Raw genomic sequence first — 25,713 nt, forward strand, 5'->3', positions numbered from 1 at the left:
CTGCTGGTGCCAAGACTGTTGACTATGGAGCCAAGCAAACTAAAGCTGTGTACAATCTCAATCTCTTCACCATCCATCCTGATGCTGCCAATTGGTAATATAAATACAGCTCACTATCCATGATCTGGACACTGGCTGTGAATATGTTTCATGTTTGAAAATACATAAACTGCCCACATATATCACATACACTTCTCCATATGGGTACTATCAAAAAGTGTGCAAGTTACTACCTGTGATCAAATATTCTTTGACGTTAGAAGATTTAGGTAATTATTCCTCAATAAGCTATATCTGTTCGATATAAACAATGGAACAAGGGTAGCTATAGTAGTAGAGGTAGAGGCCAGATCGGAAGTCATTAAAAAAAAAAAGGAGGTACAGTTGTGAGCATCGATTAATAATTGGAACTTGGACTGCACAAAGTATGATTCTAGGAAAACCTTCAGTTCACTTCATGGTCAAAAAATGAAAGGAAGTACATAAATAGCAACTTTCTAGGCATTAGTGACCTGAGATGGATGGGCATTGATCACTATGAATCAATCATATGATCTACTATGCCAGGAACAGAGCTCTGGGACCCTAGTGGTAAGAAGCCACACTGCAATCCTGAAGGCATGTGGTTCAAATCTACCAGTTGATCCATGGGAGAAAGATGGGCAATCTCCTCCTGTTAAATTAACTGCCTCTGAAACTCACTGGAAGGTCAACTTTGGGTCAGTTCCAACAGTACACAACAACAACTATCCCAGGAAGGAAAAAAAATGAAGAAGAATGGTGTTGCATTCACAGTTTAAAAGATCTTTTTAAGATCTATCATGACTACTAACCATGTGTGTACAAAGAGGTCCTTCTAATACAACTATTATTCAAATATATACACCAACAGCTAATGACAAAGAGGGGGTAGTTGAGGATTTCCACCAACTTTTTAGTCTGAAATTGATCAAACATGAAATCAAGATGCATTAATGATAATTGGTGACTGCAATGCAAAAGCTGAAAACAATTAAGGAAGGATGGTGGTGGGGAAAGTGTTAACGTGGTGACAGAAATGAGGCTGAGGATTCAACAACTGAGTGCAACAATGAATGAATGGAAATCCAAAATCTCTGTAAATGTTCATTGAAATTAAAGAAAGAAACACAAAAGATGACTAAACACATAAATTTCACCTGATGGACTTCACAGGAATTAGACTGGCTATGTCTGTAGAAAGAATTGTTGGAGAAGCTCAATATGAGCAGGCAAAAGCAGGCTTAAGTGACAACTATAGAACAGACCATGTGCAAGTTCAAACTGAAGCTAAAGAAAAACAAGCCCACAAACCCAAAAGACAATCTTGAGTCTATTCCACTCTAATTTAAAAATCATCTCCAGAATACGTTTGGGGTAATTAATGATTGAAGACCAAATGAGTTGTGGAATGACATTAAGGATATCATCCATGGAGAGAGAAAAAGGCCACTGTACAGAGGAGAAAGAAAGGATCAAAATGTATGTTAGAAAAGACTCTGAAAATTACACCAGAGAGTTGAGAAGCCAAAATAAAGGGAAGAGATGTGGAACAAAAGATGTCTAGGGTAAAGAAAAAAGTGCAACAATGAATGAATGAAAATCCAAAATCTCTGTAAATGTTCATTAAAATTAATAAAATAAAATTTAAAAAAAGATGACTACGGGATTCTGAAGGGCAGCACAAGACAACAAAGTATTATGATGGAATGTGCAAAGAACTGGAGTTGGAGAATAAAAAGGGAAGAACTCACTACGCATTTCTCAAGCTGAAAGAGTTGAAAAATAAATTCAAGCACCGAGTTGTAATACTGAGAGATGATATGGGTAAAATCTTGAAAGAACCAGAAAGCTTCAAAGCAAGATGGAAGGAATAGATAAAGTCACTTTATCAAAAGGAACTGGTTGACAATGAAATATTTCAGAAGTAGCATATAAACAAGAGCCAATGGTAATGAAGGAAGAAGTTCAAGCTTCAGTGAAGGCAGTGGCAAAAATATGGCCCTGGGAATCAACCAATGGGATATCAACTAACATGTTCAATTAATACATGCAGCTCTGGACATGCTCATCAATCTGTGCCAGGAAATATGGAAGACAGCTACTTGGCAAACTGATCAGAAGAGATCCACATTTGTTCCCATTTCCAAGAATGGTGATCCTACAGAATGTGGAAGTAACATCACTGGCAAGAAAAATATTGCTGAAGATTATCCAAAAACAGCTAAAACAGTACACTTATCAAACTCAGTTTAGCAGTGGCCATGGCACTAGGGATATCACTAGTGACATAAGATGAATCCTGACTGAAAGCAAAGAATACCAAAATAATGTCTATTTGTGTTTTATAGACTAAGCAAAAGCATTTCACTCTATGGTTTATAACAAACTATGATTAACATTAAGAATGGAAACTCAGAACAACTAATTAGTCTCATACGAAACATATTTCTAAATCAAGAAGCTACTATCCTCTATCCAAACAGAGCAAGGGCACACTGTATGTTTTAAAATAAATTGTGTGTCACACCATACACAAAAACCAACTCAAGATGGAACACAGACCTAGGAATAAAACCAAAGACTATAAAATTCATGAGAGAAAATCTAGGTACAACTTTAGAGACCCTAATCGACAGCATGAGCAGACTTCCAAGCATAATGAAAAACTTAACAAACACCCAGAAGAGAATTAATGAATGGGACCTTCTGAATCAAATCTCTATGCACACCAAAAAATTTCTCCAACATGATAAAAATGAAACCCACAGACTGAGGAAAAATATTTGGCAATGACATAACTGATAAGGGACTCCTATTTAAAATTTATAGAATATTCCAGCACCTCAACAAAAAGGGGGTTAATAACTCAATCGCAAAGGGCACAAGGTATGAATAGATACTCCACTAAAGAAGAAATTTAGATGGCATACACATGAAGAAATGTTCAAAATTTCTAGCTACCAGAGATGCAAGTCAAAACAACTAGGAGATATCATTTTACCCCAGAAACAATAGCAAAGTTCAACAGAGCAGCAAACAAATGCCGATGAGGTTGTGGAAGGATTGGAAAACGTATTCACTGCTGGTGGGAATGTAAAATGGTATAGCCACTACAGAAGACAGACTGGTGTCTTCTTAAAAAATTGGAAATAGCAATACCATTTGATGCAGCAATTCCACTACTGGGAATATACACTAAAGAAATCAGAGCCACAACTCAAACAGATGTATGTACACCCATGTTAACTGACGTTTTATTCACAATAGCAGAGAGACAGAAGCAAGCCAAATAACGATATCAACAAACGGATTAAAAAATTATGGAACACTCAAACAATGAAATATTATGCAGCACTAAAAAAACAATGAACTCATTAAAGATTATATAAAACACGTGAACTTAACATTATACAATATGAGGGAGCCTGAAAGACATGCTGAGTGAAGTATCCCAGTCACAAAAGTAACACTTACAAAACAGGACAGACATTGGGGATGGGGGGTGTCAGGAAAAGAATGGACAGATACTGAACACTGCACTAGATCAGATAAGGGGAAGAACTGTCTGAAAAGAATATATGATTAGGCATTATATGTGTGATAACAATCTGGAACAAGGGGTGCATTGTGAGGAGGGCAAAGGGAGAGGAGAACAAAGTGTGCAACAATGGAAAAAATTAAATTTAAAAAAGGGGCACCATGCTGGGAAAGTTGGCAGGTCAGAGAGAGATAGGAAGACCGTCAACAAGATGGATTGACACAGTGACTGTGACAACAGAGTTGGGAATATCAGAGATGGTGAGGTGTGCAAGATTCAGATTTGTTATTCATAGAGTCGCTATGCTACAGCATTCAAGTTCATGTGTTAAGAATACACCCATGAATTGCTAGGTCATAGCTAGCTATACATTCAGCTTTAGGAGATACTGATGAAAAAATTTCAAAAGAAGTACCAATTTATGCTCCTATCTAGTGAACAAGCCTAAGGACAACGGGACAGGGAGGCATAATCCCCCCACAGTGAAGACGTGGCACATCAAGGGAACAGAAGGAAGAATTGTGAACAAAGAATGAATAGCATACATTCCCTTCAGAGATCAACAGGAGAGAGAACATGGGAAAAGAGGGAGGAAAGCAGCAGCTGAATTAATGGGAATGTAGCTGTGTTTGGAAGAGCTTTTCTCATCTCAGTTGAGGGTTAGAGGAGATCCAGTTTTCTGGTACAGGGATGAATTTTTTCCTTTCTTACCTCCATGATTTGTGAGGCAGGGTAAACTTCTGAGAAGCAGTCTCGAATTCTTCAGAGACCTTCTCAAAGCTCATTTCATTTGCACAAGCACATCTAGAATGAGTCAGAAATGTGGAGCTCTGGTGGCACAGTCTGTAGCATGCTTATATGTAATAGTATGAAATGCAGCAAAGCAGACTATAACGTCGTTGTTCTGTGCCATCAAGTCAATTATGACTCATGGCTAGCCTATGAACAAATCTGAATCCTGCCCTCTCCATCTCCACCATGTTCAACCTCACTGTTGCAGTCACTGTCCATCTATCTCATTGACGGCGTTCCTCTCTTTCATTGACCCTCTGTATTTTTTTCAAGCATGTTATCTTTTTCAAAGTACTTGCCTCCTCTGACAAGTTCAAAGTATACGAGATGAAGTTTCCCAATGCTTGCCTCAAAGGAGTACTCTTGAGGAAATGCCAAACTGCCTTCCAGAGTGGCTGTACCATTTTACAATCCCACCAACAATGTATAAGAGTTCCTACCTCTCCACATCCTCTCCAACATTTATTACTTCCTGTGCTGCTAAACTTTGCCACTGCTACTGGAGTGAGATGGTTATCTCATTGTGGTTTTGATTTGCATCTCTCTTATTGCCAGTGATTTGAAACATTTCTTCATGTGTCTGTTGGCCATCCTAATGTCCTCTGTGAAAAGTCTTTCCATGTCTTTTGCCCATTTTGTAACTGGGTTATCAGTCTTTTTCTTCTGGAGGCCCTGTAGGATTCTGTAAACTTCCGTGATGAGACCCTTGTCTGAAAAGGTATTGCCAAATATTTGTTCTCCGTCAGTAGGTTTTCTTTTCACCCTGTTGGAAAGTTTTTGATGAGCACAAAGATCTAATCTTAAGAAGGCCCCATTCATCAATTTTATCCTCTTCAGACTGTGTGTGCATTTCTGGCTGTTTTTGACAGTCTCTTTATACCGTAGACTAGGCCACCTAAGCTTGGTCCCCATTTATCTTTTATGAGATTTATGGTTTTTGGCTTTATTCTGAGGTCTCTGATCCACCTTGAGTTGACGTTTGTGTATGGGGATCCTGTTTCAGCTTTCTGCAGGTGGAAGTCCAGTTTTGCCAGCATCATTTGTTAAAGAGGTTGTCATATCCCATTTGATAGGTTTTATTTCCTTACAGTTTGGTGTTTCCTCAACAAGTTGAACATAGAAATTCTGTATGACCCATCTATTACACTGCTTGGAATATACCCCAAGAAAATCAGAACTGAGGCACAGAGACTTGTATACCAATGTTCACAGTAGCATTAGTCACCATAGCAAGAATATGGAAACAACCCAAATGCCCAACCACAATGGAATGGATTGAGAAATTATGATACATTCACACAATGGAACACTATGCGGCACAAAGGAGCAATAATTTTGTCAATATTATCTAACATGGGAGGGACTGGAGAGCATTATGCTAAGTGAACTAACTCAGTTCCATAGGGACAAATACTGTATAGGAATATTACTGCAGACTGAGTATGAGGATCCAAAGGGGGGGGGCGGCTTAATCATAGGGTCACATAATTTGATGGGTGGAAGGAGGCATGGGTAAAGGAAAAGGGAAAGATCTGGTGTAAAAAAACAATGCATACGAACTTTGTATGTAAACCAGTATAAAATGTTTTAAAAGCTAAAACAAAATAAATATGTACCTTTGATTAAAAAAAGTAATGTATACAAACTTTGTAAGTAAACCAGTATAAAATTAAAATTTTATTAAAGGGGATAAAAAGAGAACCCTGGTTATACTGTCCCCTAGATTTTTTTTCCCTTTTGGCAATTTGTGATATGTTCAATACTCATCATCAACATCATATTCCAAGGCCTCAATTCCTCTTTTGTCTTCCTTATTGATTGTACAACTTTCACAATGCACACCTTAGTCAGACAACACCTTAGTCTTTAAACTGACATCTTTGCTCTTTAGCACTTTAAAGATATCTCAACAGTAGCTTTGTCAAATGCAACATGTCATTTGATATCTTGATCATATCAATTAGCAAACTCAATCTTCATCTCAACTCAGTCCCTTTTCTTTATTCACCCAGTGCCTTTTTAACATACATAATTTATGAGTTTGTTCTAAACAACACAATCATTTCTCTGACAGATTACAGTGGTAGGTGTTATGGATTGAAGAAGTATTTCCTCCCAGAATTATGTGGTGGAACCTTAACTCTGATACCTGTGGATGCAATTTCATGCAATGCAATGACTTGCCACACTGAAACTGAATGTAACAGAACCATTCAGTTGAGGGCATACCACAATAGGTTGGATCCTAAAACCAACCCCTTTTGAGTTATAAAGAATGGCAGAGCAGAGAGACTCATTCACATGCCAGGGAAAGTGAGGATCACAAAGAACCAAGGAATGTCTAGTGTTACAAAAGAAGGAATCAATATAACGGAGACCTGGATTTTTACCTTCCAAAGAAGGTGGCAGAAAGATGAGGCAGTCTGACTCTATAAAGAGTTTTCAGCCTTGGAAACCACAGAGTGTCTCCCTGAGTCAGAATCAGCTTGACAACAACGGGTTGGGGGTTTCTGGTTTTGATTTTTGATTGTTTTTCTAAATCATATGTAAATCTATGTGTGTGGGATAAGGAAAAAAAAATAAACCAACAACTAAAAATTCTGCCACAATAAAAGAATTCAATGAAGAGATGGGCTTGAGAGCTAAGAGAAACATAGAAAAACAACAACTGGGAACTAGTTGATGGACTTGCTCCCCTGTTGTGCACCTTCTTTTTCCTCCTGTTTGTTACATTTAAGGTTCAAAGCCTTCATCTTTATGGCTACCCACTTTGAGCCGAGTGGAAAATGAATTTGAATCATTTGAGAGATTCTGGAGCCTTACTTTAATCACTGAACACAAAGATGTAAAAAGGTGTGAGGACATCTGTTTCCCAGATTAGGAATGTTACCAGGATATTGAAATAAATCTCTTCCATTAGCTTGTCTTTAATCCACTTAGTAAACAGAAGTCACACTAAGAGACTCTGGTAACTGTTGCTTGGAAAGAGAAAAATCTAGATGAGAAATGCAAATAAAGGGAATTTTCAGCACCATTAAATTGAAGGAGGAACAAAGTAGAGTAAGAAAGAGAATGATACTTGGCTATTTGTTATGCCACCCTGTAACAGGAATGCTGCTGAATTCCATTGGGTATAACAGTATTTTAATAAAAAATATTGCGATAATTAAAAAAAAAGAAAAAGAATTACAAGGTTCATGCATATTTAAGGTTTTGATATGCTTGGATGGGGAGGTTTTCAATTTTATTTTATAGCAAGTGCATTTTGGTTGTTTTTTAAAAAATAAAATTTTTTTGAGTGGTGACGAAAAGCAATAATGTTACCATCAAACAGGTATCAATGAACAAGGGATAGTCCGGTAAACAAAGTAAGCTCGTCCCTGACCAAAGAGTTGACATGTCTTCATCAAGCACTTCCTTTCATTTTTAGTCGTTCTACTCGGACTGCTAGGAAAACCAACAGATTTGTCCTGGAGAGGGTTAAACCGGGTGGCTCCTTGGAGGCAAGGATTCTGAGGCTCCGTCTAACATACTTTGGGCATGTTGTGAGGAGAGACCGGTCCTTAGAGAGGGACATCATGCTTGGGAGGGTGGAGGGACGGCGCAGGAGAGGAAGGTCCTCTGTGAGGTGGATTGATTCAGTGACTGGGATAATTGGGATGGGACTGTCAGAGACAGTGCGATTGGCACAGGACAGAGTGGAGTTTAGAGCTGTTGTACATAGGGTCGCTATGAGTCGCAGGCGACTAGACGGCACATAACAACAACAACAACTCAATTGCCTCAACATATTGTCCAGCATGGTCTCCCCCAGGGAGACCAGGGCAAAGCCAACATTTCTCCGTTCACAAACAGATTTTCACGTCAAAGGCCGAGGGTGTTACATGCCAGGTGCTGCTGAGTCCATTTCCATCCATTAACAACACCATGCGACCAAGGCCATACTGGCTGTGCTTCTATGGCAGCAGCTGGTCAGTTCTTTCTCCTGTGGAGCCACAGCATGGATTTGAACTGCCATATTTTTGGTTAACAATCCAATGCTTAATCATTTCTCCACCAGGGCTCCTTGAGTGTGTATAGCCACATCTGTCCAGCGGCCTGGTGGCTTTATCCCTGAGCATCCAGCAGCATGGGATGGAATTCCTGTAAGCCTCAAGTAAGATAGGAGCTTGGCCAGCAAAGTCCACAGGGAGGTGTGTCACTAACCCAAAGGTGGTGCCTCTCTGGTGGTTCGAATCCACCAGCAGCTCCATGAGAGAAAGATAGGCAATCTCCTCCAGTGTGATTCATATCCATTTGAAAACTCACTAGAGGGCCAGTTGATTTCTACTTGATAGCAAAGAGCTGAGTGAGTTTTTGAAGTAAGGGTCTAATTGTAATGGGGTTCTACTTTCTTTTGGTCGCTACTAATGGTGGCCTAGTGGTAAAGAAAGGACATTGAAAGTCCTTGCGAATGTATTGGCATTTGCAAAGGCTTTTAAAAACCAATCACTAATTCAATATGATTAATTCTCTTTAAGTAGCTGGAGAGTGTTTCCTGAGCAGCATCTGAGACCACTTCAGATGAAGTAAATAAACCACAGCTAATGCGCTGACGTCTTAAAGGAAAAGACATTTGCTAAAAATGTCCATCCAATTTCCATTACTTACTACGGTCATTTGAAACAAGAAATTGGGTCATTGATCTTAAGTGGCCCTAAACAGTATTTTCTTTATTCCAATCTATTTAACCAAAGGTAAATGCCCTGTGACAAAGAAAGTCTCTGTGTCTCTCTCACTCATTCACTCATTCACACACATACCCCAAGCCACTTCCACCCATACTCTTCAGGTGAGAACTCAACCCTAAGACAACTCAACTAAGAGAACTAACTAGATCTCTATTAAAGTAAATAAATTTCTTCCTTTAATCACCATGGGGGAAGTTGTGGGGCCTGGCCATTCCAATTTAGTCAGTGTTCAGCATTATCAGCATAATCTGGAAGCCTCTTTGAAAAGGGCTATATTTTAACAAGAGCCCCTGGGGGGTTTTTAAGCCCATTAATGTTTCAGAACTACTGGCTGGACCAACATAAATTGTTATTCAACCATGCGATACCAAGAGAGCTAGTTAAGGAAAGGAGAAATTGCTACCTGATAAAAATCACCATTCTCTAAAGACATTCAAACTTTGATAAGCTTGCGCCTGTCCACTAATCTAGCCTTGAAGTAAAAATTTAATAGACCCTGTGGCCAAGTGGCCCAAAATATGAGCACTAAGGCAGAGTCTGAATTTGTTAAGTGATATCTAAAATTCCAACTAGAGATATACTTCAAAGTAAAAAACCGTCATCTAATTCTTACATAGAAATACCTTAAAAGCATTTTTTTGGCTAAGGTTACTAACCTTATAGAGGCTGCCAAGGTGGTATAAAACTCAAAGGACCAAGATGGTTTTGGTCCTTCTTAGAAGTACAGTGTTGAGCAATTCAGTTAGAGCAAAGGCTTAGCTTTAGCTCTAGAAGTGATCTAGTGAAACTGATCTAAAACATCTGGGTCGGGTTTAGCAATGACTGTGCAAAACCATCTTGGAGGAGGAAATGGCTGTGTGAAGATGTTCAAAGCCACGACATAATTGGATAATATTTATTTTGGTTCTTCCTTATTTGATACTGAGTGAACAAGTTTAACTTCTCCATTGGGATTGTTGTTGTTGTTAGGTGCCATCAAGTTGAGTGCAGCTCATAGCAACCCTATGAACAAAAGATCTGAACCCTGTTCCATCCTGTACCATCCTCACACTCCTTGACACACTAAAGCCCACTGCAGTAGTCACAGTGTCAATCCACCTGGTTGAGGGTCGTCCTCTCTTTCTTCTACCCTCTACCTTTCCTAGCATGATGTCTCTCTTCAAGGAACAGCTCTCCTAACAACAGCTGACTTTGAGCTTCTCCAGCGGTTCTTTCCACAGATGTAATCGACCTAATTCCTACACATACCATCAGGTGAAATTCATGTGTATAGCCTGTGTCTATGTTTCTTATAAAACATATTTCAAATGAATAATCATTGATAAGTGCAAAATTATATCATTCTGTCTCCAGCTTCATTTCTGTCACCAAGTCCATGTTTTCCAACTATTGATCCTTGGTCCAGTGGTAGGAATTTTCATTTCTTGGGGTTGAGATGTAATTAATATTAGAGGATGTCATCTCTTTAATCTGCATGCAGCAAGTATTTCAATTCTCCATCACTTTCAACAAAGTTGTTATCATCTACATAATGCAGGTTACAGGTAAGTCTTCCTCTGATCCTGATGCCACATTCTTTTTCACAGAGTCCAGCTTCTCAAATAAATTTTTCTGCACACAGAATAGGTATGGAGAGAGGACACAACCCTGACACACACCTTAATTTAAAATGTCTTTCATCTGCTCCTTTCTCTAAAATGCTTGTCTGTCAGATACTATTATAAAAAATAAATTCCACATCAGGTCCTCATGGCAGACAGGACTGACAGGCCCCAGCTCCCAGCTGCAAACAAAGGAGGACGCTTCAACGATTTAGACGCTCCCAGAAGAGCTGTGGGTGAGCATTAACATTACTGTTAAGTATATTCATTTTCTCCTGGACACAGAGCCTACTAATTGGTCCTAAAAGCCTTCTGAGGTCCCAACTCTTCTCACTATTTCTTAATTGTTGGAATGGACGGAAAACCTCATAAGCAGTTCCTTACTTCACCTCTACCTTGCATGCCAACTTCCGAGTTGTAAAACAACCCAGTGGTAGATGGAATTTGCTCCAGGACTTAAGAACCATAAATGACATAGCTGAGCCTCTACATCTTGTGGTTCCTAACCTCTACACTATAATAGACAAAGTGCTAGTCTATAGGCCTTTTATTGTAAGAACCACCTTCCCTCTGTAACTTGATTTGTGCCACTATTAGAACCTCTAAACTCGGAATATTATTGCTTTTTAATTTTTGACTCATGTACTGTTAACTTGTTAGTTAAATTTGTATCTTCTAGGCTGCAACACTTCCATGATACATCTTCAAGGATATGAACATGTACGGCTAAGCACAATTGATAACAGTGAATCTAAATTCCAAAATCAATCTCCATAATAGTCTATGTGTTTCCTACTGCCAAAGGAGCCCTTTAGAGTAGTGAGAGAAGATCTTCACCCTGAAACCTACAGCGTCCCTTTTCAGCAGGAAGCAGCTAAGAGAATATGTCATCCCCTTTTCCTTATGAATCAGAGTGAAGTCTCTCTCAGGGAGGAGAGACAGGGAATGGCAAAGGACACACTGACAAAGGAGATTAATCAGAACTGGCTTTGACAAGCACTGTGGCAATTGGACAATTAAAACAGACATTTGGGGGTGGGGAGAAGAACGAACTGGGGAGGAGGGTAGAGAAAACAGTGCAACAATGAATGAATGAAAACCCAAAATCTCTGCAAATGTTCACTAAAACTAATAAAATTTAATAATAATTTAAAAAAATTAAAAAATAAATTAAGACACACTAGGAAGGAGGGTTGGCCATCCACTTTCAAAATAACAGCACTTTGAAAACCCCAAGTACAATAGAGCATACTTAGACTAGCAGACATGGCAACTGAGGCTGAGATCTCGACTATGGAAACACAGGGGAGGAGGAATAGCTGTTAAGCAGACACTAATGATTAGAACATGGAATGTAAAAAAAATTAAAAAAAAGAACATGGAATGTGAGAAGCATGATTGTAGAAAAATTGGACGTTGTTAAAAAAGAAATGGAATAAATAAATATTGACATAGTAGGTATTGATAAAGTGAGATAAAGGGACATTTTGAATCAGATGATCGTATGATCTACTATGCTGCAGATTAAAAGTGAGTAAAAATGGGGTTGCTTTCATAATCAAAAAAGAAATTTCTAGATCCACCATGAAATATGCATACAAGGAAATCCAGTGAATACCACTATCATTCAAATATATGCCCCGACATCTCGAGGCAGAGAGGAGGAAATGGAAGTTTTCTACCAACTTCTGCAATCAACTGAACATGCAATCAAGATGCACTGGTAATAATGGGTGATTGGAATGCAAAAGTTGGGAACAGGGAAGAAGGATCAGTAGCTGGAAAACACAGACTTGGTGACAGAAATGAAGCTGGAGATAGAATGTTAGAATTCTGCACATTCAATGATTTATTCAACGCAAGTACCTTTTATGAGAAACACAAACGCTGCAGGCTATACACATGAATTTCAACCGATGGTATGCATAGGAATCTGTGGAAAGAATCTCTGGAGAAGCTCAATTATTAGCTGTGAAAACCAGGCCAGCTGCTGACTGTGAAACAGACCACCAACTACTCATATGCAAGTTCAAGCTGAAGTTGAAGAAAAGAAAATTAAATCCACAGGAACCAAAATTTGACCTTAAGTCTATCCCACCTGAATTTCAAAACCATCTCAGGAACAGGTTTGAGGCCTTGAACACCTATGAGCAGAGACCAAATGAGCTGTGGGAGGATATCAAGAATATCATCCATGAAGAATGCAAAAGATCATTACAAAGGCAGAAGAGGAAGAAAAAACTAAGGTGGATGTCAGATTAGATTCTGAATATTGCATTAGAGTGCCGAGAAGACAAAGCTAAAGGAAGAAATCAAGAAATTCAAGAGCTGAACAGAAAATTTCAAAGGGGAGCTTGGGATGACAAAGCAAGGTATTCTAATGAAATGATTGAAAACAAATTCAAGCCACCAGTGACAATACTTAAGGATGCTTTAGGCAGAATGTTTAATGATCCAAGAAGCATTAAAAGATGATGGAAGGAGTTATACAGAGTCTCTGTACCAGAATGAATTGGCTGACACAGAAAAAAACGCATGAGGAAGAGCCTGCTCTGAAAGAATTGGCAAAAAAACAAGGCTCCAGGAGTTGACAGCATACAAATTGACATACAGATTGTATTTCAACAAACAGATGCTGCCCTGGATATGCTCAGTAAATTGTGCCAAGAAATCTGGAGGACAGCCAGCTGGCCAACTGACTGGAAAAGAGTGATATTTGTTTCCATTTCAAAGAAAGATGACCTGACAGTGTGGAAATTATCGATTATCATTAATATCACGTGTAAGCAAGATTCTGCTGAAAATTATCCAAAAACGACTGGAGCAAGAGGTCAACAGAGAACTGCCAGATGTGCAGGCAGGGTTCAGAAGAGGTCATGGTACTAGAGATATTATAGCTAATGTTAGATGGATCTGGAAGAAAGTCTGTGTTTCATTGACTATGCAAAGGCATTTGACTGTGTGGATCACAACAAAATGTGGCTGACTGAGAAGAATGGGAATCCCAGAACATTTGATTGTGGTTATGTGAAACCTATACTTGGACCAAGAGACAGTAGCCAGAACAGAGCAAGGAGACACTGTGCATTGTTCAAAATTGGGAAGGTTGTCTGCCAGAGATGTATTCTGTCTCCATACCTTCTCAATCTGTATGCAGACAGATCATCCAGGACGCTGGGCTGTATGAGGAAGAATGTGGCATCAGGGTTGGTGGAAAATACATCAACAACCTGCTTTATGTAGATGACACAACCCTGCTTGCTGAAACTGAGGAGGACCTGAAGCGCTTGCTGCGGAAGGTCAAGGACTGCAGCTTTCGATATGGATTGAAGCTCAACATCAAGAAAACAAAGATTCTCACCACTGGGCCAATTGGGCAGCATCAGTATGGATAGTGAAGAGATTGAGATTGTTGACAGTTGTAGTTTGCTTGGCTCCAAAATCAACACTCTTGGTAACAGCAACAGGAAATCAAGAGATGAATTGCATTGGGGAAGTCAGCTGTCAGGGATCTCTCAAGAGTACTGAAGAACAATGACCTCAGGATGGAGACTAAAATGCGCCTGATACAGGACATAGTCTTCGTAATTGCGTGCTATGCGTCAGAGAGCTGGACAGTGACTAGGGATGATAGAAAGAGAATTGATGCCTTTGAGCTGTGGTGCTGGAGAAGTGTTGAATATACCATGGGCTGCGAGGAGAACAAACAAGTTCATCCTGGAGAGGATAAAACTGGGCTGCTCCTTGAAGGCAAGAATTCTGAAGCTTCGTCTGACATACTTCGGGCATCTTGCAAGGAGGGACTAGTCCGTGGAGAGGGACATCATGTTTGGGAGGGTGGAGGGACAGCACAGGAGAGGAAAACCCTCGATGAGATGGATCAATTCAGTTATTGGGGTAATGGGAGTAGGCATGTCAGAGACAGAGAGGTTGGCACAGAATAGAGCAGGGTTTAAGGCTCTTGTACACAGGGTTTCTATGAGTCACAAGTGACTAGATGGCACATAACAAACAACAATGTTCCCTTGTTCTGTTTGCACAACATCCTCTTTGCCTAGGTAGAGATGCACCAAAAACAACTGACAGACCCTGTAATAGTTCAGGAAACACCAGATCAAGAGCCAATGGTAATGAATGAAAACATTACAGCTGCACTGAAGGCACTGGCATAAAATGAGACTCCAGGGGTCGATGGAATACTGATCGACAAGTTTCAACTAACAGATGGAGCCACTGCAATTGGTTGGTTGGCAGTCAATTCTAACTCAAGGTGCATCTTATGTACAAAGGAACATTGCCTGGTCTTGCATCATGCTCACAGTAACTGGCACGGTCAAGGCCATTGTTTCAGCTCCTATGCCATCCTATGTCACTGAGGGTCTCACTCACCCTTGCTAGCCCTCTATTTCACCAAATGTGATGTTCTCTTCCTGATGATGTGTTCAAACCAAGTTAAGTGTCATAATGTTCTGTTGCAATCCATAGAGTTTTCATTGCTTTTCCAAAGTATCTCTTCAGGTCTTTCCTCCTAGTCTGTCTTACACTGAAGGTAATTAAATGGACTGTGGTGTCAGCTCTGATTCATGTTGATTAGTGAGTGTCAAGGTAGAAAGAAGTGTGCTTCATAGGGTTTTCAATGGCAGATTTTTATTTTTTTTCAGAAATAGATCTCCAGGTCTTTCTTCCAAGGTACCTTGGAATGGACTTGAACTTCCAACCTTTCAGACAGCAGCTTGTGCATTATCCATTAGCACCATCCATTAAAGTCAAGAGTTCTTCCCCCCCCCTTTTTTTTGGTCAGGGTAAAGCGCGGACGCAGTCCCCCACTACCACAAATTATGCAGTCGAGTTTCCCACATTTGGGGAAATCGCAGGGGTCAGCACATCCGGAGTGCAATGGATAAGCCTCACCTTGGGAAAACCACCTTCGTGATCATGGTATCTCCCCTGCCAGGTAAGTATAAAGTCAAGAGTTCTTTATCTGTTCAACATGGTTTTCCTGAGTTGGTAGAGATAGGTTTGAGAAATGTAAGCCTAACCTTCATTCCAACCAAAATACAATCTTGTGCTTCAAAATACACAGGGAGTAAAATATGCAACCACGAATTAATGAAAAAAAACAAAACATGCAAAATATTTTTTCCCAATTCCTTAAAACCAGCTTCAAATCTTGCAGTGCAAATGTAGTTGTCCTTTCTGTCTATTTGCCTGCCTTTTTGGGGGTGCCTTTTGTAACTGAAGAGGAAAGAGGCAATTACGTTACTATATTTGCAAAACTATGAGTGAAAGGTTGATAAATAATTTATAACACTTTCACAGCAAACAACAAATTTATATGATGTTTCAGTGTGGGCTGCTATTTGCAGAGTCAATGAAAAGTTCACAAGGTGTGGTCAATAACGTCCAGGAATGAGGCCCAATGATTCCAGTCTCCTGATAGCCTCTGTAGTCACTTCTCCTAGATCAATGGCTGGAGTGAATCTCTTCCAAAGAAGAGAATAAGCCACAAGTGACGGTGTTTGACTGGAGACATAAAAGGCAGTGCAACCTCTCTCTTCCACTGCCATCATCAACTCTAAAAGAAATTTAGCTGCCAGATTGTGCACAGCCCTAAGAAGAGGCCCACATTACAAGGAACTGAGGTCTCAAACTAACAGCCACATCAGTAAGGTTGGAAGTATACTCTTTAGCCTCACACAAGCATCAAATGACTGTCATTCCTACTCGTCAGAGGAAAATTTTGCTGTAACCTTAATGCAGAACCAGAAAGCTAAGTGGTCTCTGAGTCTCATGGTCAGAATTGTGAAATAATATATGTTTATGGTTTTAAGGTGCCAAGCTTGGGGGTAACTTAACCTGACAATTTATAATTACACAGAGGTGTAATGCTGCTTCTAGCTTTATCTTCTCATTCATTCATTCATCAGGTGTTTGAGAAATTACTACATGCTAGTTACTGCCTAAGCAGTACTGAACACACAAAATATTATTGTACTACTGATCCCTATGTTTATACAATAGCAGAGAGAATCATTTTACACTTGGACATTTGTACTTGAGCCAGTCACCTGTGGAAACTGAATTTATCACATGTAGTTATAATTTTGCTATTTATAGATTTCATCAGAGCTTCCAGACAGTTTTCATCAGAGTAAAACAGAAGTCTACTCTAAAACAGTTACTAAGAGGATTAAAGTGGACTTGGAAGAATGGATAGATGGCATATTTAAAAACAAAAAACAAAAACCACCAAACCCAGCCAATCAAAACACTATGGTTCACAATGGTCCCTGGCCAATTACAAGGATGAGGCAAAATGAACTGTATTTTATTCCATTGTAAGTGAGGTCACTATGTGAGGTGTCTTTGAGGTGTCGCCATCTCAGAGGTCCTACAGACAACGGAAGGAAACCCTGTCCAGTTCTGCATCATTCTCACCACCCTTACTGTTCTTAAACCTGCTGTTGCAGCTGTCCCAATCCATCTTATTAAGGGTTTCCTCTTTTTGGCCAATCCTTTACTCTTCCCAGCATGATGTCCTTTTCCAAGGACTGGATCCTCCTGGTAACATGCATGAAGCCTCGGAAATGAAATCTCACCATCTCTGCTTCTAAGGAACATTCTGGTTCCACTTCTTTCCAGAATTTTTTTTTTTAAAACCTTCTGGCAGTTCACAGTAAAACTAACATGCCTCACTAACACCACAATTCAAAGGCATCAGTTCTTCTTTGGTTTTCATTATTTATTGTCCAACCTTCACATACATATGAGGCAACTGAAAATAAGATGGCTTGGGTCAAGCATATGTTAAGTCTTTTGAGTAGTATCAGTCATGTGTGTGGGGGAAAAGCAGGGGTTCCCACTTTCTACTTCCTTGTGTTGCTTTGCAGGTGCTTCAGCTCTCCAGGGAGGTACAGCTTTTTCATACCTCAACTGCCACCTGGGCCCTCTGAGAAGACTTTTGTTACCCTTCTTGGTAGATCTCTGCAAGTCTTCTAACTCTGTCCTGTTAACCTTCTCACATTGCAGCCCCAATTGCAACTCTTGGCATCCCCAGCACCACACAACCAACCTGATACATGAGCACTGCAAAGCGCACATTTGTTTAATGAATGAGTCACTGTTAGTAGGACATACTCTGAGGGTTATGTCAAAAGCATCAGTAAATCACTGTGGCCTCATTAACAACTTGCTTCTTCAAGTGGTGAAGGTAACTCACCTCAACTGAGTCAGGCAAACACAAGGAATTTCCCAAAAACAACACCCCTTACAACTTTAAATTTTGTTGATTGAATGTGTTTTCCTTAATTTGTTGAAACAACAATGTTCTATTCTTCCCCCCACATAAACCTTAATCACTTCATCCGATGCTGCTTAATTCAGAGGTTAATCTAACAAAGAAGTTGATTACTTGTAGTTTAAGGTCATCTTTTGGCAGTTCACTAAAAAAGGAAGAAATCTATAAACTCAGTGGTAGGTACTGAGTGCTGAATAGTGATTCTTTTGAAAGTCTTTGAAAATGGTGGTACTAAAGTATTGTTTTTCAACATCCTCATATTTATTTATAAAGCTGAAAATGCAAAAGTACTCATCTGATCATAACAAGTTATACATATTGTTAAGAAGAGTGAGAGTCCTAGAACACTAAATTGTGTTAATACAGAACCTGTACATAGGTTAAGAGGTTCAAATATAACAAGGGAATACTGTATAGTTTAAAATGGGAGATACGTGTGTCAGGTTCATACTCCTCCAACATATATATGCAATCTGTATGCTGGGCAAATAAACTGAGAAGTTAGACTACGAAACAAAGCAGACAAAAAAATATTAAAAAGACTTACTAAGAACTGTGATAATAGAAACGACACAGCCTTGCTTTCTGAAAACAAAGACTACATGAAGTATTTACCTGTGAATATCAAAGACTACATGAACTTCAGTATTGATTGTATCTCGAATTAAGAAAACAAAAATGCTCACAAGTGGACCAACAATCAATAGCATGTTAAACAGAAAAGCTCGAAGGTGTCAATGCTTTCATTTTGCTTGAATCCAAAATCAACACCCATGAAAGCAGCAATTAAGAAAATGAAAGTAAATATTGCATTGAGTGAATCTGCTGCAAAAGAACTTTTCTAAATTTTTTAATTTTTCTATTTTTTTTTATTATTTTGTGTGTGTGAACCATCAAATCAGATCTGACTGGTACAGGAGGAGGACAATGCCCCTCCTTCTCCAGCAGAGCATCTGGTGGATTTGAACCGCGTGCCTCTGGGATTGCAGTGCAGCTTTTTGCAAAAGACCTTTATAAAGTGCTAAAGAGAAAAAATGCTATTTCGAGACTAATGCATGCCTGACCCAAGCCATGATATTTTCAGTTGCCTCATAGGATCAACATAAAAAAAAAGGATTCTCACCACTGAGCCAATTGGAAGCATCAATAAAGATGGTGAAGAGATTGAAACAATAGTTTTAGTATGCTTGGTTCCACAGTCAACACGCTTGGTAGCAGCAGCCAGGAAATCAAGAGATGAATTGATGAATTGCATTGGGAAAGTCAGCTGTCAGGGACCTCTCCAGAGTACTACAGAGCAACAACCTCAGGCTGGAGACTAAGGTGCCTGATCCAGGCTAGAGTCTTTGCAATCGCGTGCTATGCATCAGAGAGTTGGACAGTGACTAGGGATGATAGAAGGAGAATTGATGCCTTTGAGCTGTGGTGCTGGAGAAGAGTGTTGAATATACCATGGACTGCTAGGAGAAGAAACAGGTTTTACCTAGAGAGGGTGAAACCAGGCTGCTCCTTTGAAGCAAGGATTCTGAAGCCTCATCTGACCTACTTTGGGCATATTACAAGGAGAGACCAGTCCTTGGAGAGGGACATCATGTTTGGGAGGGTGGAGGGTCAGTGCAGGAGAGGAAGACTCTCAATGAGATGGATTGATTCAGTGATTGTGGTAGTGGGTGTAGATGTGTCACAGACAATGAGGTTGGCACAGGATAGAGCAAGGTTTAGGGCTCTTGTACATGAGGTCACTATGAGTCGCAGGTACCTTGACAGCACTTAACATGTCTAAAGAGTTCAACAGGTCCGTGGTCCAAACTCATCAGCTGCTCTGACAGAGAAAGAAGAGGAGGTCTGCTTGACTCAGTGGCAATGGATCTAAGTTCTTTGTAGTGCAAGGAGGAGCTCAGGTAGTGCAGTGGTTAAAGCACTAAACTGGCTAACCAGAAATTTCAGTGGTTTAAAAGTGACTCTGTAGGAGAAAGATGTGGCACCGGGCTTCCACACAGACTCACAGGTGAGGAAACCCAGGGGCAGCTCTCCGCCCTCTATCACTGCTGGGCTTAAGAACAGACTGCACGACAATGAGCATAGTTTCATCTGGTTTTAGTGTAAGGAAAGACTAGAAACCTTTTCAATTACTGGGAAAAAGTTGCAAGTCCAGCAAGTGAATGAGGAAGATTTTGCTGTAAACAGGTGCTGGTTCAAAGATCCAAGGTGGCGCATTGGTTGAACCATTTGGATGTTAACCTCAAGCCCAGTGGTTTGAACCCAGCAGCCACGTCATGGGAGAAGGATGAAGGCTTATGCTTCATGAAGATTTACAGCCTCGAAAACCAATGGGGCAATTGTGCTCCATCTCTCCTACTGGTTTTGTTGTGTTGTGAATCAACTTGGTGGCATGGGTTTTTCAGGGATTAACTCAATTGTTTCAAAATGAGGGCAAATTTACATAACATTAAGGGGCAAGCATGGCATCCACTTCCTAAAGAACAAGCCTTTGGAAACTATGAACTTTGATAAATGGGGAAAGTTACAGAAAGGGTTCACAGGGTCACTATGAGTCGTGCTCTACTCGATGGCAATCAACAACAACATGGGAGGTATCTACCTGAGATATGACTAACTCAGTTTCCTCACTTATAAAGGTGGGTCTAACAATTGTACCCACTTTGTAGAATTGTTGGGATAATGGAGCCTGGACACAGGACAAGCTCCATTGAATGCCAGCTGGAATGAGAACGTGCTCAATCTTCCAAGAAGATCTACTTGAGAAGATGAAAGCGAAGGTTCAGAGACAAGCTGGTAGGAGTTGTGGTGATGTTATCTTTTTGCCTTGTCACTGTATGTCCCAAAATGCTTTCTCTTAGTTCCAGCTGAGCAGGAAAACCTATTTCATCCTTGATAGTTATTCCAAACTCGGTAGACTGTGACCCAGATCATTTTAGAAAAGTTAATGGAAAACCCTGGCTCATGTTCAAACGTACAAACAGTTATAATCCGCCCCCCCCCCGAGTCTTTGATATAAAGAACAAGTAAACATTGTGATATTATCCCTTAAAATATCTTTGGAGTCAGTCTTTAACTCATGCTATTTCAGAGACATAATCATGATGGGTTCTTGGAGGTGGGCGGAAGCAGCAGCCCTCCCCAGTACATTATGAACTGAAATTAGAAGCGGCACAGGGCGAAACTGGGATGGGGATTTTTTTTCTCTCCTTCTTATTAAACTAATAAAGCATAAGGAGATGGATTTGCTTTCTCAGCTTATTAAGACTCCACCATGTTAGTTCAGGTCAGCATACAACCTCTTGTCTCATTTACTCCTATAAATATGTCTAGCTTAATGCTCTGCAAAACCCCACCATTCAAAAACCTCTCCTCCCTTTTCCCAAATGTCTTCAAGTTTAACAGTGGACTGAACGAGGCAGGAATTGACATTAAGTTTGCCAACTGTGGTCAATTCAGTGGTTTTTTTAAAAGAAATATTAATGCAAGAAGAAAAAAATCCACGATGAACAAAAATGTATTTCAAATAAAAGCAGGTTGTCAGCATTGATTTTCCTTCTTTTTTTCTTTTTTCCCCCCCTTACTTTCTTTTGAGATGCATATGAAGTGAAATGTAATGACACCTGGGATTTGTTTTAGAGAAAATTCTGGAAAAATAATATAACAGAAAGGAAGCATGCTTGATGAAACTAAAATATTAGTGGTTGTTTAATCTAGATGAAGATGATATCAAAGTTTCTTGTATGTATCCTCTACTTGTATGCAATTTTGGACATTTTCCTAATAAAAGTAGTTAAAATCCCATGCTGCCTCTCATTCCTGCCCAGGTCCCTGGTCAACAGGCAGCCACCATTCTCCTCGACAGCATGCAGTGGAGTTCCCCATCCCCTCCAGGTGTACTGGAGTGGTTTTGGAAGCAGTTTAGCTTGGGCCAGCTCTGAGACCTTTATTTCCAAATGGCCAGAATTCCTGATAGTCCCTCAGCTCTGAAAAGCTTGTTAGAAAACCAAAACCAAATTCACTACACCACCATGCATAGGGAGCACTGGTGGCCTAATAGCAAGAAGCTGTGCTGCCATCCAGAAGGCACGTAGCTGAAGGCCACCCTCTGCTCCACGGGAGAAGGATAGGCAATCTCCTCCCATGCGCTTAAATGCTTCTGAAAACCCACTGGAAGGTTTTTATGAGTCGGTCCTGACTCGACGCTACACAACAATACATAACATGGGGAGACTGCTCATCTTTCTCCCGTGGAGCAGCTGGTAGATTTGAGCCACCTACTTTTTGGTTAGCAGTCCAACACAGAGCTCACTACACCACCAAGGCTCCTTGTCTAACTTAAGGTGCTGTTCAAACATTACCATTTCCTATGACAGCCACAAGGGAACCCTGGTGGCGTAGCGGTAAGAAGGTGCACTGCAATCTCACAGACACAGGGTTCAAATCCACCAGCTGCTCTGCAGCAAAAGGATGGGCAGTCTCCTCTCCTATGTGATTTATCTCCTCCCGTGTGATTTCCTGCCTCTGAAAACTCTCTGAAGGGTCAGCTATGACAAAACATGAGAGCCAGATGGTTACTCTTAACATCTTAGGTGTTTTGTTTGCCAGCTCTTGTTAACCTGACAGTTCTGCAATCAACGATGCATTGGGATGTTGGCCAAGCCTGGGTGGGATAAGGCTCTGGGGAAGTGCTAGCTGACTGATGAGCTCCACAGTGAGGCGGTCAAGGGGGAGAAAGGAAGAAAGATACTGCAAAGGAAAGTGGTCTGGAGAGTGTGTACCAGGAGAGCCCCTAGAGAGACAGCCTGCCTGGCTTCATATGCTTCTCAGAACTGACCTTTCCATAGGCTGATGCTGATGGCTAGTGGTGCCATCTAAGAGTGCCAAGAAAAAAAAGGAACTCCTTAAGAAACCTTACAGTTTCTGCTCTCCACAGACATGAACGCATCTGAGATTTAACCAAGCGAGCTCTGGTGGTGCATGTAGGGAGTCGAGCTGCAAACTCAAAGATGGTGCCTCTCTGGTGTTTTGAATCTGCCAGTGACGGAGAAGGATAGGTGATCTACTCTCAGGATTTACAGCTTTTTTTTAAGAAGCACTTTTTTTTATAATTTTATTATTTGTGTGTGTGTACCATCAAATCAGATCTGACTGGTACAGGAGGAGATTGCCCCCCTGCTCCAGCAGAGCATCTGGTGGATTCGAACCGCGTACCTCTGCGATTGCAGTGTAGCTTCTTGCCACCAGGCCACCAGAGCTCCCTCATTTACAGCTTTTGAAGGCTCCCTGGAGGGTCTGTATGAGTCACTCCCACTCATAGGAGTGAGTGAGATTTAACCAAGTTGTTAACACTTCAGTTTTCAAATGCCCCCAGTGAACTTTTTCTTTTTATTGTATTTCCATCAAGATATACAAAGCAAATAAATTTTTCCTTTAACGAATGACCCACATTCTGGTCTATAAAGTCAGCATCAATCCTCACAATGTGATCACATTTTCCCCTGTATGCTCTCAGAAATTCTGATTTCCTTTAGTACTTTTATACCTGTCTTCCCGCTCTCTAGTGGTACTGTGCTGGTCATCTCCTTACTGTATATTGCCTTTCCCCATTGATTTCCCCCCCCCCCATTATCTTAGTTTGGGTTCCTTCAGAAGAACTGAGACACCAGGGGAGCCCCATCTGCCCCAGGTGGACAATTTTTGACCCTTTCTCTTTTTAAACATTACTGTTGTTTTTATGTGACATCAAGTCACCTGCAAATTATAACAACCAAATAAATAATCGTCTTACCTTTCTAAAGGCCGGTTATTATTTACTTTTGGAATTCACAAACAAACCTAATCTGTACTGATTCAGAATCCCATGAAAATGAGGGAGAGCCTGAGAGAAGTCTTACTCTAAGGGGAGTTGGGGAAGGTGAGGTCTTTCCAAGTCAAAGGAGGCAGGAATGAAGTCAACAAGGCTCAGAAACTGGAATGAACTAAAGGAGCAAAAATAAGTTTGAGGGCAGAGCTAAGAGTCTCTTCTACCCTTTGCTTTTAGTGACCATGGTGCCTAAGTGGTGATGGTGGTGGTGGTGTTATGTGCCATCGAGTTGCCTGCGACTCACAGTGACCCAATGTCCAACAGCCCTTAACCCTGCTCTATCCGTGCCAATCTTGTCATCTCTGACACACCACTCCCATTACCCCAGTAACCAATCAATCCATCTCATCGATGGTCTTCCTCTCCCTCCACCCTCCCAAGCATGACGTCCCTCTCCAAGGACTGATTCCTCCTTGCAACATGCCCAAAGTATGTCAGACGAAGCTTCAGTATCTTTGCCTCCCAGTAGCAACCTGGCTTCACCCTCTCCAGGATGAACTTGTTTGTTCTCCTAGCAGTCCATGGTATATTCAATACTCTTCTCCAGCACCAAATCTCAAAGGCATCAATTTTCTTCCTATCATCCCTAGTCATTGTCCAGCTTTCTGATGCATAGCAGGTAATTGCAAAGACCATGGCCTGTATCAGGCACACCTTAGTCTCCAGACTGACAGGCATCATTCCTCTTCAGTACTTTGGAGAGGTCTCTGACAGAAGACTTTCCCAATCCAATTCGTGTTTAATTTCCTGGTTGTTGGTACCAAGAGTGCTGATTGTAGAGCCAAGCAAACTGAAGCTGTAGACAATCTCAATCTCTTCACCATCCATCACAATGCTGCCAATCGGTCCAGTGGTGAGAATCTTTGTTTTCTTGATGTTGAGCCTCAATCCATATTGAAGGCTGCAGTCCTTGACCTTCTCCAGCAAGTGTTTCAGGTCCTCCGCAGTTTCAGCAAGCAGGGTTATGTCATCTACATAACACAGATTCTTGATGAGTCTACCTCCAATCCTGATGCCACATTTCTCCTCATAGAGCCCAGCCTCCCAGATAATCTATAATCTAGTCTGGTTTAAATGTAGAGATGGGAGAAAAGAGCCACTTAGCAGTTCAGATTGATAAGAACTTGTGGTGAATTCCTCAGGAATGAGGAAACAGAAGAGTGAAGGAAAGATGACCCCAGATCTCAGGCTTGGGAACCAAGATAGATGCTGCCATTATCTGAGAGAGGACATTCACGAGACTTAAAGAGAAGATGATGAGGTAAACTTAGGGGTTTAGGATTAAAGTGCTCATGAAAGGCCCAAATGGGTATATCCCATTATCAAAGGCAAACATTTTTAATTTCTTGACATAATTCCTGAAAATGTTTTTCTCTATGTATTTGTATTTTTCACTTAGTTGACAGGATACCGTATTTATCAGCCAGTTTATAAAATTTGCTTTACCATTTTTTTTCTTTAACATTATTCCACATATTTTAATAGAAATGCCTCTGATAAAATTTTATTAATCCATACTTTTGTCATATGGATACTATACTTGTCTAAACTGTTCGACCAGTATCTACTCTTTCTGTTCTCTTGGCATTATCAAAAATAATATTTTTCATTTACCTCTTTGATCATTAGTCTTGGTCTGGCAATTCTGATTCTGTCAGTAGGCTTGATTCGCAGGAGTAGAAATATTGTTTCAAAAGGAATGAATATTTTAAAACCCTTGGAACTCTCTCCAGATAATAAGACATCAATTTGTATTTCCATCAGTGTTCTTGCCAGGATTTTTAAAATGGTAAATGTGAGAAAGGAATTTTCTCATTGCTACTCTAGTTTCCTTGATTTAGATTAATGAGGTTGAACAGTTATTTCTT

Source organism: Elephantulus edwardii, unplaced genomic scaffold (genome assembly GCF_000299155.1).
Source record: "Elephantulus edwardii isolate Elephantulus edwardi_28Jun2011 unplaced genomic scaffold, EleEdw1.0 scaffold00131, whole genome shotgun sequence".
NCBI lineage: Eukaryota > Metazoa > Chordata > Mammalia > Macroscelidea > Macroscelididae > Elephantulus > Elephantulus edwardii.